The sequence below is a fragment of the Poecilia reticulata genome, linkage group LG11 (assembly GCF_000633615.1).
Source record: "Poecilia reticulata strain Guanapo linkage group LG11, Guppy_female_1.0+MT, whole genome shotgun sequence".
NCBI classification, from domain to species: Eukaryota; Metazoa; Chordata; class Actinopteri; order Cyprinodontiformes; family Poeciliidae; genus Poecilia; species Poecilia reticulata.
The window spans coordinates 9,673,382-9,686,364 of record NC_024341.1 but is presented as its reverse complement, the minus strand read 5'-3'; the positions used below and the strand labels follow the sequence as shown (position 1 = coordinate 9,686,364).

At 40.5% G+C, this 12,983-nt stretch overlaps 2 long non-coding RNA genes across 3 annotated transcripts in view; one reads left to right on the top strand and one right to left on the bottom strand.

The window, feature by feature from the left end:
* LOC103472174 (uncharacterized) overlaps positions 1-434 on the bottom strand; it is an 11,388-nt gene extending 10,954 nt beyond the window's left edge. For both annotated transcript variants that reach the window (XR_534816.1, XR_534817.1), the window contains exon 1: positions 310-434. This is a non-coding gene — a long non-coding RNA (uncharacterized LOC103472174). The remainder of the gene's footprint in view (positions 1-309) is intronic.
* LOC103472175 (uncharacterized) overlaps positions 1-4,221 on the top strand; it is a 5,239-nt gene extending 1,018 nt beyond the window's left edge. The window contains exons 2-3 of the long non-coding RNA XR_534818.2: positions 3,458-3,564; positions 3,653-4,221. This is a non-coding gene — a long non-coding RNA (uncharacterized LOC103472175). The remainder of the gene's footprint in view (positions 1-3,457; positions 3,565-3,652) is intronic.
* Positions 4,222-12,983: the final 8,762 nt, after the last annotated feature.

Sequence of the window (12,983 nt, the reverse complement as noted above, 5' to 3'; positions counted from 1 at the left end):
GGGGGGGGATTTGCAGCCTGGCAGTGCATCACTGTTTTAATCTAGACTCCCCTATTCCCTCGATTCCCTTTCTCATGAAGCTAGCAAAAGAGAAAAATAAAATGAAGCAGCACATACAGTTTTTTTTGCAAAGGTAGTCGTAGGCCTTGAACTGTATTGCATCGTGCAATTTCACAACCACAATCTTTCATGTGTGATTAACCAACACAAAGTAATGATGGGTTAAGTTATAACACAAAATCGTCTCTCACAACGCCGCTGAATCCATTAGTTGAACATGGTAAGAGCGCAGCACAACTGCAAACCTACCAAAACATGGCCGTCCACCTGAACTGAGCATCAATCACAGAAGCACCCAAAGGGAGTATTGTAGCTCTGGGGGGTCTGGAGAGATCAACACCTCAGATTAGATGGATGCTGTAAAAATACGGTTAAGAAACAAACCATCGCAGACACTGCAAAAATATAAAAAATGCATTTTACATGATTCCAGAATTGATCTTTCTTTGCACCATGCAAAGTGGTGGCAGCATTGGGAGGGGGGGGGGGGGGTTGCTATAGCTACTAATGTTTTATGAAATCTCATTGCAAATTTAAAGGGGCAGTATTCAGCATGTCGTCACAGCAGTGCTTCTCATACTGCTGTTTACAACCGTTCTTAGGCGTGTTAGACCAAGAAGTACCGTAACGTAGTTTGCATGACTAACTGAGCAGACATGCAGTTCCACCGGGTGTTTGCTAACTCCTGCTGCCACTAGTCTGGAGGAGCTGGGGAGGCGTTGCATTTAGGTACCCTTGAATAGCTGCCAGAAGAGATTCAAGGATTCCTCAAACGTCTATGAAAGAATCAAAGCAAAACTCCAGCTATGCTTTTGATGGAGGAATAACATTATAAGATGATTTAAAGCTCAGTTTTACAAAATACCCTTTCTTTGATCTAAATGCAAAAAAAAAAAAAAACTTTAATAAACAATTTATTATGAATATGATAATGACGTAACAACAGCAAGGACAAGATAATTGAGAAATGATGAAGACTCTATGTCCGCATTTCCCATCCTACCAGTGAGCGGTAGAGCTGGACCGCTTGTAGACGTGACAAGCAGAAAGGCCAGTTCTGTGAAAATATTCATCATGTCTGAGGTTCAACAAAGAAGTTTCAAAAGACATATTCTCCTTGTGTTGCATCACTTTAGTCAGTGAGGAGAACCAGGAGGCAGAGCTCCACCTGGCTAGCAACATGCTGGAGAGGAAATAACCATTTGCAACACAGAAGTTCTTTTATATAATGCATTACTACATAGGTGCATTTTCAGACTTTTGTAAGTTGATATTCGTGTCTCTTGTCTTTTCCAGTTCATCAACGAGTTGTTGATACAGTTTTTCTTCTTTGTCTTGTTGTAAAACTCTACCTGAAGAACACCAAGAGGAACAGTCTAACCACTGACCTGGCCAAAAAAATCTCAGTTTTTAATCACCTTCCCCCTCTACCACAGCAACAGCCGCATTTTCCTGTTGTGAAGAAATCTGACACTAAGTGACAAAAATGTTGCCTCTGCTACCTGCCATTGAGTTTTGTTGTTGAAGATCAAGTTTGTTTCTAAAAAGACGGTTTGCAACGGCCTTGTTTTCCGATTGAAAAACCCAGAGGTTGTCCACATACGTCACGCTCTTGGTGACTGTAGGGGATGTTGTGTGTGTTAGAAATGCAAACAAATTTAAAAGTCTACTGCTTATGTGCAAATCTGGTGCAAATATACCTCCAAACACTTGAAACTGTGGAAAAGAAAAATAATTTAAAAAAAGGAAAATGGAAAAAATCTATAATTTTTCTTTCGCGTTACATTATGTTTAACTTTATTTTGGTCTGTTTCTGTGTTTTGTTCTGAGTTCCCAAAATGTGATAAAGTTGAACGAGATTGAATGTTGTTGTGAAGCCCCGCAGGCAGCCAGCGGATGTGTTTTATTTGCTTTTTTTTTTCTTTTTTTCTGTTTGTTTGTTTTGGTGGTGCCATTTAGCCAGCTGACCCTCATTTCTTTGCCCACTATGATGAGAATGCCACAGCAAACAGAGCAGACTAGTTTGGCCGGAAGCATTTTCCCCCTATTTTTTTAACACACTTGTCAGCAGCCATATCAGTAGCCCCAAAACTGCCATGAAAGGCCAATCCATCCCAGCACAGCGAGTGTTACGTGGCTGCTTTAACAAGCACTGCGTCTAATTGGCTGCGTTTGAGCTTCCCATTCATTAGCAAGTTGGTGTCAAACCATTCCATCACACAGGTATGACAATTTTCTTGATTTTGATCTTTGTTGTTTCTTTCTCCCCAACCTTTTTTTTTTTTTTTTTTTTTACCTTACATAAATTTTACTTCAACCCACTCCGTGAGTCATCTGAGCATATCCTCCACTTTAGCACGGATCCGATTTGTCACGGAAGCCAACGTGCAAAGAAAAGCGTTGTGCCTCCACACACACAAATACACAACGTGTGCTACCTAATTAGCAACAATTCTTCAGTCCTCGCCCACCTTCGAAGATGCAAGATGTAGGCAAATTAGTTATGACCTCTTGAATTATGCATGCGCTCACAATCACACAACCATCAGTTACTATATTAATGTGTTAAATAAGTTTAAAATGACCTAATGTGCTAGAAATACAAAGGAAGATCAGGAGCTTCATAACCATATTATTAGGTAACACTCCTCCCCTTCACATTTTGCCACATGTTACAATGAGCATCGAACAAAGTGACATTTTTGCTACCCATGTGCATTTAGTTCCCTTTGCTTTAGCCAAAATCTTTGAACACTCAACGCTGCAATGCTGGATGAGTTGTACCGCAAAAAACCTGAAGCTATAATTGCAGCAAAAGTTGTCTTCTCCAGGTTCATGGGAGGGTGGAAGCCTATGCCGGCACTCATTAGTTGGGAAGTGGGCCCTGGTCTGGTTCCCCGTCCATCACAACACAAAGGGCAACCTTATGTGTCTCTCTTCTAGGCAAAGCTATTGGCTGAGCTTTTGCTGCAACTAACTGAATGTGCTCTCTTTCACTTTACAGCCTAAAACCCACTCAGAACTGATCTGCTAAGATGTGTTTCTCTCCTAGACGAAGCCACTAAAGGAGCTACCACTGCCATTAACTTATTTTTTCTCTAACACAGAAAATACTCCTGGATGAGGGCTTCTGTTATTCTTTTTCTTCTTTTTTTTTGCGTAGGCCTATATATTATGCTCTGTATTCTCAAACTCCCAGTCGGTCGGGGCAGATGACTGTTCACACTGAGCCAGGTTCTGCAGGAGATTTCTTCTTGTTAAAAAAGAGTTTCCCTCTCCACTGTCGCTGTATGGGTTTATAAACTGGACTTCACTGCATTGTTTGTTGTATCCACTGGGTTGTGCGATGGATGGTGGTTGTGTGAGTGTGTGTTTTTCCTACTTTCCTCTTCCTCAGGATGTGACCGGCAGGTAAAGCCTCCAGCTTGTGCTCATCAGCTGCAATCAAGGGAGCGGTATTCTGAGGAGTGATTTCTCTGCTAGATCGTCAACCTACGTTCTTTGGTAACCGGTCAGCTAGTTGCTCTGTTCATTAAGAATTTGCTTATAGCTTCTGGTACTTAACCCTTCTGCCTTTTCTGTTCTTTCACAGCCAGTGCCCTATTGAAGACCCACTCCTCGACCTCCAGATATGTTTGTGATGCCACACCTACTGTAGCTGTTCGCCTGGATCCTCCATCGAATCCTCGCTTGCCTGTCCACTCTCCAATGCTCACCTCCATCCAGGGTGGCTCGTCAACAGTATGTCTCACTGCCCCTCCCAGCCAAACTGAACCTTTGTGGATAGAGTTGCGTCCTTCTCTTATCTTCACCATCAACCGGAACAGTAAGACCTATCTTCTTTGTCCACTGCGTGAGGAGTCTGTTCAGCATGCTCTCAAATTCAACCCAGACTGGACTCTCTGCATTGCAGTCTTTTCAGCACATTCACTTTGGAATAAACTTTGCTATTGCTGCTTGCACTAGAGTTTCCGATACAATCGTCGGGGCATTGTTGGGGTTAGGGTAAACTGTATGCATGATTGAATTCACTTTCTCATTTTTGCAAAGTGTCTTGAGATGACGTGTTGTAAACTGGCTCTCTAAAAAAGTTGATTGAAATGCTAGAATATATTGTCTATAAAATATGGTAGACTTTGTCACAAAATGTCTTCGTCTGCATTAAGGTACAAAAATAGCAGTGTGTATCTGAAAAAACATAATTTTGGTGTTTCTAGAACATACTTTTTCATAGGAACCCAATCTGAAACGTTTGTGTATTCACATAAAACGGTTCTTGTTTGATTGTTACATAAGGAATGCAAGTAAAGTTGCTAGAAGCTTTATGAAAAAAAAAGAAGTTTATTCCTCAATTGAAATTCAAATTTAAAAATACTTTATCCCAAAGGGAAATCAAATGTGGTAGCTCATCATTTTGATGGGTGTCTGAGTTCTGTGCTCCATTTTACATTGCCACTCAAAAAAATAAAAACATAGCACCAATAAAACAAATATGTAGTAATTATCCTCCTCTGCAAGTATCCACGATAGACCACCTTTTGGAGACGGACGGTTAAAACTCCAACAGTGTTATCCTCCCTGGTGTAATCTGCCTTGGCAGACAGTTGATCTCTGCAGAATACAATCACTGCCAAGGAATCAGGCTTGAATGGCAACACTCCTCTGTTGTCTCCCACTGACAATAACCGGGCCGGGTCCATCTCTGCGGTCTGGCTGCTTATCAGAACAAAGGCATCAGCTATTCTCTCGTAGCATAAGCCGACCTACAACACAGAATCCCGACATCTCTGGGATGCTTGTTTGTTTACGCCCAGCGTTGAACCACGTGCATTAGACCCAGTAATGCTAACGTGCAATAATGGTGAAGTCATTGCCCCGGAAAGTGTTTCTGTTTCAGAGCTGCCCCTCTACAGCATTACTCCGGATATGATGCTTTGCTCATTGACTATTGCCATTGATATTATAGGGAGCGGATGAGAGGGGGGCTGGAGAGGTGATCTGACTATTATCCCTAAGCTACTCCTCTATTGTAGGCAGATCAAAGGAGTACTTAAGCCAGGCTCCTGGATGTGTGCATACCACGTCGCCGTAGAAAGGATGCTCAAATGCAAAATGAAATGATATCCATTAACAGATGAAAGGTTTGCAGGCCCAAATCGTCAGACTGAAGTTTAAAAAGGGCTAATCAGGCCCCAAGCAATTTCCAGCCATGTTATTACAGCGGAGGTCCGGCAACATGCACAAACCTTTTTCTACTTTTATAGATGGGGGTTTGACATTTTGAGTGAAGAGTAAAGGGCTGCCATATAATTCTTTTCTTTGTTGTGTGCATGGGAGTTAAGGAGATGTGGGCATTATTGTCTAGCTTAAGCCAGTGTTGAGAGTTAGAGGCGAAATAATTTTATCAAGTTCAAAGAAGTGGAAATTTGTAATCTAATAGTTTAAAGATAAGTCAATGCTAATACCCAAATAATAAAAAAAAAGATTATTTGCAATTTTGTATTTTAATACTTTTTTACTCATAAAATCTGCTTGCTTAAAACTACCAAACGCCACAGCGAGGGGGTCATTTGTCTCTTTGATATTAAAACAATTCAGTTTAGTGTGACTGATGGTGGTCGTTTCTTAGGTGAACATTTTATTAAAGGCAATTATCTATAAAACCTTTAAATTTGATGCCCTGGGAAGCATAGCCCTTTCTACTTTCTTCTTCAAGTGGATCTTCTCACATTAATTGCATAAGAGTTTTAAGAGTCTTGGCGTCGGGCTGCACAGTGGCACAGTTGGTAGAGCTGTTGCCTTGCAGCAAGAAGGTTCTGGGTTCGATTCCCAGCCCTGGTCTTTCTGCATGGAGTTTGCATGTTCTCCCTGTGCATGCGTGGGTTTTCTCTGGGTTCTCCGGTTCCAAAAACATGACTGTCAGGTTAATTGGTCTCTCCAAATTGCCCCTAGGTGTGAGTGTGTGTGTGCATGATTGTGTGTCCTGTGTGTCTCTGTGTTGCCCTGCGACAGACTGGCGACCTGTCCAGGGAGACCCCCACCTCTCGCCTGGAACGCTAGCTGGAGATAGGCACCAGCAACCCTCCCGACCCCACTGAGGGACAAGGGTGTAAAGAAAATGAATGGAGTCTTTGTGTCATTTTTTTTTTTTACAAAGGGTAGTAGGCCGCAGCGAGAATTGGATAGACAGATCGGGTTTGGTAAGCTGTAATGACAGTGGTTTTCCAGTCCTGTCAAAAAGGAAAACAACATAAGAAACAGTGCAAAAACCAAAACTGAAAATCTCCTAATTTACTTCTCCATATGTGTTCCAACACTTTCCCATGTCCGAAAAATATGAGATTGTAGACAGAAGCTGTTTAAACTGGGTTTAAACGAGCTTCCTCCGTCGGGTGGCTGGGATTATTCTTAACAAAATGCTCACAAGCTGCTCCTTCCTTTCAGGTTGCTCCAGGTGCTTCCAACTAAAACTAGACCTGGAAGCAGTCTCTGTTTGCCTCGATCATTAATATCTGCAACTTGATTTCTGATTAGAAAAAGATGGTGGATGTACAAATCTTCTCTGTGAAGTTGAGGCAAGTTTGATTTTGTTAGCTGGAAGGTGTCATGACTCTTTAAAGAACTCAGGTAAGAATTGTTACATTTCATAGGTTTCATCAGGTCTCATTACGGTTTTAAACTACACCTATTCTTTACCGTTGTGTAAAATTCTCTGCATAATTTTTGCTTAATAAAAGATTAAAATTATAACTGCTAATATTTTAACCCCAAACCTCTTTTTTTTTTTCAAAGCCAATACTTCCCATCCAAACTCAGATTTTTATCAAATAATTCAAGACACTGGCTTATTATCTTAAAAAGAAGAGAAAAAAAGAAAAAAGGTTTTATGGAGTTTCCTCATCAACTCCCAATACAAAGTTTAATTGATCGTGAATTTATTAGAGCTCACTCTTTTCAAAAGCGCAGTGGGCTCTGAACTAGCCGAATAAGATGATTGACTTTTAAGAGACCTATTTGAAATTTATTGACATCCATCTAAATAAAGTGTTTATTATACGGGCTCCGGGGTCATAAACACTGCAGGGTTGTAATGCCCAGGGACAAATTCTGAGGAGTAAAGTGTTGGTTTAGTTCAGTCTCACAATGAAGGCTTTCTGCAGAAGTCTTGTCAGAGTGAAAGGTGGGCATATGTGTGCAAGAAAAGTCACGTTTCTGAGGGACTATATTTCTACAAAATGCATTACTAAATTATGAAACACTAAATGTGCCCACTTCATCATGGGCCGACACTAGAGGTTTGCGACAAAGTTACTTTATTTGCCTTCAAAGTAAAACGGATCCTGCAGAAAAGTGTGCACAGGTGCAAACATTTCTGTAAGTTACTACAGAGTTCTTGGCAACAGCACCTTAAAAAAATTAGGCCATATGTATTATTATAGAATGCAGATGCAACAAAAAGAAAGTAATCCTTCTTGAATATGTTGTGTACACTGTGTTAAATTGCTGTGCAACTCCACCACTTTTAAAAAACAAGATATATGTGCACATTGGCTGTATGTTCTTTTAGGCGACTTAAATCTCCACAAATTTAGTGTTTACAAAATGTCTGAAAACCTTTTAAACGTCAATAATTAATCAGTGTAACTCATTTAAAACATTTACCTCAATTAAAAGCTGGCGAGTGCAAACTAAACTCCCCGCTACGCTTCCAGAAAATGAGCCATTTTGCAGCCATGTATTGATGCATGGCTGAGCATATCAGACTAACAAGGCTGGTTGGTACTGGAGCAGTTTCAGATTACATGCTGACATTTGCCATCGTGATAAATTACAGGTAGGCTAAGCTTGTGTCAGAGGGCTTGTAAATACTGTCTTGGAGTACCGGTTTGTCAAGTCTCCAAGCTGCTGCAATTAGACAACATTTCTCCTGACTTCCAACTACTTCCTGTCAAGATCTCAATTTAAATCTTCTCTTTAAGAATTTAAAAATGTAGCAACGTTGCTATCACTTCTTTGTCTTTGGCGTTGGCATTACAAACCTAACATCACTCTTTGACGTCTTTTGTATATTCTGTCTGCCATGTGCTTGTGTTTTGTTGTTTCTCAAATATATATATATATATATATATATTTTTTTTTAATGCATTTCTGGATATCAGTGCAAATGATTAACTATTTCAAACCACAACTCTGCAAACACACACACGCACCCCACACGCACACATACAAAAAAGAGATGTATTTAGCACAATCTTCCCTCGACACTCTAAAAGGGAATCCAGTTAGATATATTTAAGCCAGAGGTCTGCAACCTTTACAAACATAAAGTCTCTCAGGACAGAGATAAAACTCAATTAGAGCTGCAAATGTTGCATGACATTTTGAAAAAAGTAAAATAAAATAAGAGGGACAACCTTGTAGAAATATATCTCAGGAAATTTGTTGTCATTTTTAAAAAGCCAGTGATTTATTTCTATTTTTAGGATTTTAAATAACAATGACAAGGAAAACATCTTTAACAACATATTGCTGGTACTTTTAGTGTCATTCTTTGGGGCAATTTCTTTCAAATATTGGAGGAAATAATTTAAACATGGCTAAAAACCAGAGTTTCTTATTAGAAATGCATTTAAAAACATAAACTGGTTCATTTTAGTTACTGAGAGCCATTGTGGAAGGTCCAGAGAGCCACTCGCAGCTCCAGAGCCGCAGGTTGGATACCCCTGACTTAAGCTAACATTTATCAAGTTTTTCTGACTTTTTGTTTTGTTTTGTTTTGGTCAGCCAGTGTGTTAAACGTTTTGTGTGTGTGTGTGTAGGAGGAAGGTACGAGTCGGTGGCATTTGTTGATTGCCGATAGTCAAAGCGCTGCATGCAGCAGGGCTTGCATACTTAATGCCGGAAGGCTGAAACTTCCGATTGCAATCAGGAGGACTGCGCGAAGACAGGGAGCAAACAATAATACATCCAAACCTGAACAAGTGCAGCTGACAGAGGGAACCAGATACACAGAGAGAGAGAGGGAAGGAGGGCGTGGGGGGAGAAGAGGAGGCGTGAATGATAGCCGAGTCTAAACAGTGAATCTCCCACCACAAACATTCGCAGTGATCTCTAAATGCATGTATAACTCAACTCTGTTTCTGAGCCGCAGCTTATATAGAGGCTTTGTATAAGCCTGTTTAGTATTCCGTCCACTTACTGCGCAGCATAGCTGCAGACGCCCAGGATGTCAAGATGTATAACAGGTTTCCTGGTTGGGGCAGTAATAGGAGTAGCTGTGGGGGAAATCAGCAGCTGACAAGAGGTTGAGGAAGGGATGAACTTATCTTCATGCAAATGCTCTAGTCCATTATAGTTTGTGTGCTTCCCTGAATGTTTTTGCAGTGCACTGCCTTGTGAGTGTTATGTATAGGCGCACCCTAGCAAGTTAGCGCTTCCTACTATGAATTCCTCTTGCTGCTTAATGAGACTTTTAGAGAATCTGTCAAATGTTTGAGAGCCCAGGGCGAAGCATTTAGCCAGGATCTGCAGGGTTAAGTGGGAAGGAGCCACGAGACGAGGATTTGACTGAGATCCTTCTGTTTGTTGCTTTAAGAGTTAAACTGTTTTTTTTTTTTACAGAACAAATGTTTGCATCAAAACATTTCTGTGCTACATGACAATGTGGGATCAAATATGTTTACGAAAGTAGAACATGACAACAGAGGCCGAACTCTCGGAAAAGCTCTTCCTTTAAAAGTCCTAACTGTTTTCATAAATGCTCTCACAATGGATAAAGTGCATTTGAGGTAGTTTCACTAATTTAAGATGTACCAAAGACTACAAATCCATTATTAAAGTGTAAAATCTAAGTAGTGTTTTCTTATAACCTCAAACCCTGATCTAATTGTTTTTTGTTTCTTGTGAACTTTCCCTGTGCTTCTCGAATTGTTAGAAATATTTTCAAAAGTAAAATTCAAGTATAAAATTTTTTTAATTATTTCTAAAACCTTCTAAACACAGTTCCCACACCTTTAAGCCTGGTAAATTATATAAAAACCCAAACTATCCTTGATTAAAAAAAACAACGCTTTAGTGCCCCAATACTTACATAACATCATACTTAACTTCTTCACCCTACTTACTTTATTTCTTCAACAGGTTAAACTATCTACTCCTCTATTAAAACTATAATAAGTATGCTAGTGCAGCTTCATGTTGTGTATTGTCATTTGGTTTTCTCTGTGCTGTATTGCAGGCTTATTAAACACGCCACACAACACCGTTCCAACCATCAAGAAAATAAATCTGAACCGACCCAGCACAAATTTCGAGTCGGGTTTTGACCATAAATCTAAACTCTATTCTATTGCATAATATCTAAACGAAATACATTGAAAATTGTGGTTGTAGCAAGATGATAAAAAAGCCTATGTAGTTGAGAACGTAATATTTTATCAGTCTTATGTTACTCTTTACCCATAAAGTGGTAGAAAAACTTGGAAAGTTTTACTTTTAATAATATATTAAAAAGTCATGTGTTTTCCCGACCTTGTAGTTCTGATGCCTTACGCTGATTTCCACTTTTAAAACAACCTCATAAGACTCCCTTGTCCTGCTTTCAGCAGCGAGAGAAGGAAGACAGGAGAAGGTCTTGGGAAAGGTCTCTTCAGGGCTTGCCCCCTTGTAGCTAATCAGACTCTCTCCCAGGATGCTTCAGACTTACTACAGACAAATATATTAGGGACATAAACTCCTTGAAATAAACAATTTTGCCACTCTTTGACAAGCAGTCCTGGGTGCATAGGACTCAGTCAAGACGGAAGAGTACATACATTTCATTGTATACTCCTGATGAGAGTGATAGATGACGAATGTGCTCTATTACTGCTAAATATATGCTCCATTTATTTCTGACTTTCATATGACTCAAGAGCAAAGCGGTTCAATTTTCTTGAAAAAGTTGCCCGATCTGATTAAAAGTTGTAAATCCCTCGCTTTAGGGTTCGCTCCGTTGAAGAAACCCACTGCGGGCCATCCCATCTGTATTATCTTAATTTCATCAAACTGTGTTGAGCAAGAAGTCCAGTCTAGCACAACCGCATAAGACAAATGGCACATATGCTTCCTTTGCCTCTTTCGGCACCATCCGAGCTTGCAAAAGCATTACAGTCAATAAATATCTAAGGCCATCTTCCCTTTCCATCCATTTATCGGTGAGACTCTAAATCCAGTCTGGGATGCATTCCCTGCTATCTGATCCCAGCCTTCACATTGTCTCCACCACACAGCCACGCATACACACACACACACACGCACACACGCACCCCCGCACGCACCCCCGCACGCACACGCACACACACACACACACGCACACACACACACACACAGAGAGAGCTCAGTTGCAACACAGCCACCCAGTTTGCATGGTTTCTTCTATATTTCATTGCGTGTCATGTACCAGTGTGAGATACACTCCCTGATTTCATTTATGTGGAGCAATGGTGGCTCTCTTATCTGCTCCGCAGTGAAATAGCTCCGGATCACAGTCGTAAATATGCCAGTCTCAAAGTGACAGAGTGTGCCCGAGCCGCGGAAAGTTACAGTAGAAGCTACGCTCGTGCTGAAAAGTTTGGAGCCTCTGTAGAGTGCTCGAGCGACTCGGTTGCCGTGCGGAGGGAGCCCGACACCAGAATCACTCGGAATCAGATGGAAGTTTTGTTCCGCGTCGACGTATGAAGTTGGAGACTTTACCAGTAGAATAAAACATTTTGTTTAAAGTCCTACTTAAAAGATTAAAACATCTGTAGCTCGAGTTTGGGTCTGACATAACCCTCAAACTTTCGAACTTAGACAGAATTGCCATTCTTAAAAAAAAAGAAGTAAGGCCATTTGTGTTTGATTATTTATTTGTCGTAGCAGTGCTTCTTGGTGATAAATCTTTAACTAGTTGATGCCATGTTTCATTATCAAATGGTGCCATATTTGCTAGGGAAATGTGTGCGTGTTGAGCAGCAGAGTTAATTGTTTTTGTGGGTTGTGACCATAAAAACTTGCCAAATCCTCCATTTCAAAGCCAAACAGTTTTTGATTTTCAAACCAAACTCTTAGATTTGTAAACCCTTCTGCAAACGGCATGAAATGTCTCTAAGAGCTTGAACTGAATTCAACTAGACTTTGGTTGCCTTTAATTTAATCCCCTAGGAATGGTGTGCCTCGCGACAGATCTACACGGACATATCAGAGAGCTGATGAATCATAGCTTAACCCCATTTTAACAATAGGAAAACAGACACTAATCTGGCCCATTATCTACTTTTTTGCAGTTGAAAGCGGGCAGTGTTCGAGACTCAGCTTTACTTTAAGGATCTGACAATACTGGTGGTAAGAGCGTTGTCCGTCTTTACTGAGCCAAACGCTCCTTTGCTGTCAAACACGACAGAGTTTGTGTTTGAACCGCCATGTCCTGTTTACAATCCTGAGACCACGAATTGGAAAAACTGAGCGAAAACTGTTTTTCATTGGACTCTGTTTTATTTCCTCAGCTGGCACTGACTTATCTCCGTGGAACACTGTGGGCTTTTTGTGGGCTTTATTCTAAAGACTTGATGAGATTTGTGTGCTGCGGACCCACAGGTTGAGCTGTAATCTTAGGAAACTATTGGAAAGAAATGGGAAGAAAGAAAAAAAAAAGCACAGCCATATAACTTTGCAGGTACTCCAAAAGCATCTCTAATTATTGCACAACTTAGTGCGCTCCATCAAAGCAGTGAAAATGTATAATGTGGAGACATTAGTATGCAGGTCCAGATATAAACTAGCACTGGCTGAACCTGCAGTAAATCAGTTCACTGAAAATTTACTTTAAACTTGAACGCCTGCAACTTTCACAATTTATCACCCTAAAGCCACAGACTTTAATGTTTTTTTTTTAAGGATTTGTG